Raw genomic sequence first — 5,771 nt, 5'->3', positions numbered from 1 at the left:
ATTAGTGCATAATATTTTCCTTCAAATAATGGGCTATGGATGGTGACTAACCACAAACGGTAATATTCTCTCTTTTAAAAGCCTTCACATCACACTTAAATGTTCTGCCATGGTGCATTAAAACATAAAGTAGACTATTTCCAATGTGAAAACTCATTTGTTTAGAAAAATCTCTCTCCCTCTCTCATTACCCCTCTCAAAATAGCTGAATGAGAGTTGAGGTTCCCATAAAGTTTCAGTTGTCCTGGAGTTCGAATGCACATTCCATAGTTAGCAAACCTTAGAAGAATATTTTACACGCAGCTTAAAAAAAAAGACAATAAAATCTGGTGAACAAGACATCAGGATCTGTGCCTATGCCATGAGATTTGTTACCAGTGACATCGCTGGGCTGTGCAGACGCACACACAGGATAATCTGGGCTGGGATTAACCAGGTGCAATTTAACAGCATTCTGTTATCTGTCCTTGACAAATTACAGGCTGCTAACTGGAATTGCCACTTGCAGATAGTAGTCATTTAGTAGTAAACTGTGCTTGGTTTTTTCCCCTAAAAGCCTGAAACAAGGCCATGTTTATATAAGTATGTTGAAATGTTAAATGCTTTGAGTGCATGTAAAGGAAATGTAAACCTTCCTAGCCTTTCATTTCCTATCAAACATTTACTGCATTGCAGGTCTCCAGCTCAGTAACAACGCCAGTGTAGCATATCTCATGCACACCATTCTTTATAGTGTCATGGTAATGTATTATTTGAGGCCTTCTTTAAATCTGTATTGTGCTTTTATAGAACTGATTTTGATTAAATAGAATACAGAAACATTTTTTAATGTTTTCAAGTGTGACAATTTATGAGAGAAAGTAAATGCTTTATGCTTGTGTGTTATTTCAGGATTCGTTGCTCTGGAGGAAATGTCCCTGCTCACAACTGCGCTCGTTTGGTGGAACAAGCACAACCAAAAATACTGAACTCACTGCCTTAATTTTAAATTATTCTTTTTTCAAATAGTTTGATTTTTATTTTCTGAAAAGTGAAACTGCAAAACCAAGGCTATTGTTTTGCACTGCAATGCCACAACACTTTCTTTTCTAGAGTTTTCTTAAAGGAAACCAACTTAAATCTCATGTCTTTCCATTAGGGCATATATTAGGGGATCATTTTACTCACCATCTAGAAAAACAAAACCTTCACAACTGCAGGATAAGTAGTGACACTACCAAATCTAAAAGGCATTTACAAATAAATTTAAAGAGAAAATATTACCAGAACATGAGAGCAAATGCAATTCTTTTTTTTTTTTTGTAAAAGCGGTGTAAGTTATTGGTTTAATTGATTATCAGAAAGCTGCAGCTTCGTTAGTATCCTGTTCCCATGTTCCTTGCTCATTGCAGAACATACTGGGGAAATTTCATTCTGAATCGCCTGAAGTCCATAATGAAATATCTTAGTCAGCAGTTACCAAGATGTTGGTTCATGAATCACCTTAGAAAGAAAAGTGTTCACTTCTTTTATGTCTCAATAAGCTAAATATTTTCTAGAATATATAGTAAAATAATGCCATGGGAAATCTAAAGTGTTCAATTAGTGTATTTTAAAAATATGTCAGGTTTTTCAGGCAATGTATCACAAAGGAACACAGTTATTTTTTCTCTTCTATTACTCAATTTACAAGAAACAATAAGGCCATAAAAAGTGTCTTGACCCATTTTTGGTTTGCTACTGAAATACCTTCATTGATCTGACTTCTGAACTTTTGTAATTTAAGTGTGTTAAGACAAGTTCTTACTTGTTCGGTTCACTTCCAAGTATGTGAGGCAAAGTCTATAGTTGTACAGCACACAGCCTTAATAAAATACCATTTTTTTAAACTGTAGCTCTTGAAATAGCTGAAAAACTGTTTCAAAGCATGTGTTATGGTGAGATTGAAGAATAGCAAAGCCAAAGGAATTCAGAGAATGTGACATATGTGACACAGCCTCAGTTTCACCTTTTGTCTCAGCACTTGGGATGTCTTTCAAAAACATGGAGGCTAAACACGTGCAAAGGGCCTCCCTCTGTTGTGAGGCAGCACCAACCCTAGTTAATTATGTTAACCAATTATCTACCAAGGAGCTAATGCAACTTTTTGAACTGTTGGCTGAGCCTCCTAACAGTATGTCTGCCTGGCCCATGCAATACATGGGCTATTGCACAGGGAGAGCAGCAGTCAGACTGGGTTGTGGCAGCAGTTGCGGTGACACTGACCAGCAAATGAAACATGTACTCAACCCACTGGAGAGTTTAGGCTCTGCTTGCTTTTGCTGAACTGAGGCACGAGATATGGAGTGCAGCATTGTATACTCACCTGTTTGAGACAGTAAATGAGACCAGTGATTTGTTCTGGCCTTGAACATCTGCCCAGCAGATCTCCTGTGTTACTCTCTCCAACATATTAGCAGGATGGTTGAAAAGATGCTACTGCTGGTGGTTTCCTTTTCTGAATATTGAAGGCATCATATGGGTTATAAAATTATGCAAGAGATTTCCAACAGCTAATGTAGGAATATGGTTTTTTGAGGTCCTTTGACATCACAGTCTTGTTCTTTTTTGCTGGAAAATAGCTTTTTAACACTTTTATGCCTGTTTGTTTCAACAGTTACAAGTATGGACCCAGGCAATAATGCAGGAAAGCAGAGGTAGGCCGTTCTTTGCTTTGTGACACCTACTGCTGCCTTTGGAGTGTCTTGGGTATTAGTGTGTGGCAGATTTTTCTTCTCAGCAAAATTGAATTGACTTTATTAGGGCTACCTGTAACACTACAGTAGGCTGAGATCACATGCAGAAAGCTGCCTTATGGGGATGTGTGGAAAATTTTTTAGCAGCTGTATTTCTAAGGGATCAGCCACCATGTCCTTTACTTCTCAGAAGTTGTTACCTTTTGCTGCAGTGCCAGCTTTGATTGCATCCCGTTTCACTGTTATCTGTGTCTGGCGACACGACACTGGTTCTTTTGGTCATGCCTTCTAAGCCCTTGAGTCATAACTACAAATACCAAAATTGTTCCCTGATACCACATGTCACGGGCAAAATTCTCTGTTCCTCCTACATTCCCCTCCAGCACCTTTATTGCAGGTGGAATGGATTGAGCCCTTGCTATACTTGAAAAAGGTAGATGCCTAGGAGATGAAGTCTGAGAAAAAATATTTTACCTTTCAAATAAATGATTTTAGGATTAAAATCTGGAATAGTTAATTTTTCCCCTGGTTTCAATCATTTCTGTTTTTCAGGTACCCGTCCTAGCTCTTAAAAGTGTAAACCTTAGATTTTTTATGTGTCTGTAAATCAAAAACTGCAGAACACATTCCAACCTCTTTAAAAAAAATCCACATCTGCACTAAGGACTTTGGATGCCAAGGTTCAGCATCATGCACATACAGAGATGAGTTAAAATCTTTGGAAAAGGGAGGAGGTTTATAATTGGAATGCTTTTTGGAGTGGAATTGTGAGAGGGCACCACTTTAATAAATCTAGAGAACAGAGAATAAATGAGATCTTAAGATGCTTTTACACAGTTCGACAAAAAACAGTTGCATCTGAGCTCAGCTGATTCTGCCCAGAAGAGGCTATTAAAGATGTACTTTTCAAATGCATATGTTTTACCACGTCTTTCTTCTATATTTTTTTTTCTTTCAGTGCAAAGAAAGTCACAAAGTCAATGACCCAAAGTCAAAGCTATGCTCAAAATGTGCTAAAGATTGGATATTAGGCTTCTCCTCCTCCAACAGTCACCCTCCCACACCTCTGGCTTTGCTCTGACATGTGCCAGCTCCCCTTAGGGCTGCTGAGCCACAGCTGACCCTGAGCCAGGCACATTTTACAGATGTTTAGGTGGTTTGGTAGTGAAGACCCTTTGGGAGCTGCCTCTAAATATGCAAGGAGTCAAAGGGATAAAGAAAGCAACTCTATACTACTGTTTTGGGAACATCTAGGCAAAGTGCCAGAGTTGTTTATGGAGACTTTGTGCCCTCTAGAAACGCCTGGTCACCGCTTACTCCTGGTTTTGGGCTCAGCTGTAACAGCAGAGGAGTCTAAAGTAGCCTTGCTGAGACAAAACGACCCATTCTTGAGAGGTCCTGAGTAGGATCATGGATGTTTTCAGAGATCCTAATAAGGACTAGAGTCTTGCTGAATTCAGAGGAGTTTGGCATCTCCTTCAAGTGAGAGTCTAATTTTGTGGTATATAGGCTTTTTAACCTTTGTGACAGCCTGAAAATATTTGATTTAAGCTTTCGTACACTGGACTGACCAAAATAGAAGGATTAGAGCAGAATGAGAAGCAATGTGCCCTGGAAAGTGCAATTATGTGGAAATCCATCTGAAAACAACCATCCACAGGAATAGACCAGAGGAGGCATTTTTAATATATCACCAGGAAATGGGGGAGCTGCACCTGTGGCTCAGCAGTTTGAACCGTGATCACATCAGCACCCATGTCACTGTTGTTTCAGTTGCTCGTTACTCTTCTGCATGAAAAGAATCAACTTGACTATCAGGAGACACAAGAAACAGCAAGAAATCAGTCTTCAGCCATACTTCCTGAATGAGATTATGGCCAAGGAAAGGGTTGATTTGTTGCTCAACAGAGCAGGAAAAACATGGACCAAAAATGTCATTGAAAAAGTGCCTAAAGTCTTTTACATTTTCATTTTTATTGGAGGTTCAGGTATATCCTAATCAAGTTTGGGAAGGTGGAGAATAGCTACCTGAAGTTCAAGCTTTTGAATTCGCTGCTCCTACTGGGCAGTAGGAAGTTTGGCACTGTGGTGTTTAGAGCCCAAAATGATCCTTGAGCCATAGGATTTTATCTCTGCAAGCTCAGAGAGTGTAGGTGAGGTTCTGGGAGAAGGGCAGGTTGTCTCTTTTCATGAAGGATAAAATGGATGGAAGAACTACTGAAGGCCAGCCAGTTTGAATTAAATTGTAGGAAAACACAGGAGTAGATGAACTACATACAAGTACCTACAGGAAAAAAAAAACAAATCAAACAAAAAAAACCCTTGAAGTTTTTGAGGTTTCTGTGTCTGTCTTTACAGCATTTGTGGAAGCATGCTGAGAATCATGAAGGGTAGAGGCAAAACTCCTTATAAGTCATCAGACAATATTTCACTGACAGAATGGAGGTGTATCTGCAGGGGTCTGTTCTTGTTCAGGTGCAAGTCAATGCTGTTATTAATGTTCTTATGTGAGGGATAGGAAATATCCTATTAAATTTCAAGTTGAAACAAAATGAGGAGGGGAGAGCAGCCACAAGGTGAAGGACAGGTTAAATGGTGCTGACAACCCACAAAAACAGTTCAAAGACAAAAAAAAAAAAAATGGCAAAGGCAGGACTCCACATTTAGTGCAGTTGTTTACTGCTGCCAAAACCAGGATTAGGAACAACTGACTGGGAATCAGTTCTGTGAAAAAAACCTAAGACTCTTGTGGATTACAAGCTGAATGTTCTTTAGGCAACATAGGGAGAAAAACTTTATTCCCTGTTCTGTTCATCACTAGAAAGACCTCAGCTAAAATATTGGTCTTATTTTGAATGGACCCATGAAATTTCTTGCCAAATGATTGCGTGGGTAATAAAAGTTTACATGAGTTTAAAAGATAACCTAACGAACTAAATGTTAACAGTATTTCCTGTTCAAAAACCAACATTTTATTTGGGGTCTTGAGTAAATCCTTGGAAAATATTACTATGTGTTTGCTCTGTGCTTAAACGTTCCGCAGGTCTGAGCTAAATG

This window comes from Lepidothrix coronata, unplaced genomic scaffold, assembly GCF_001604755.1.
Source record: "Lepidothrix coronata isolate B3197 unplaced genomic scaffold, Lepidothrix_coronata-1.0 Scaffold70, whole genome shotgun sequence".
In the NCBI taxonomy this organism is placed as follows: domain Eukaryota; kingdom Metazoa; phylum Chordata; class Aves; order Passeriformes; family Pipridae; genus Lepidothrix; species Lepidothrix coronata.
This window is presented reverse-complemented; position numbering follows the sequence as displayed.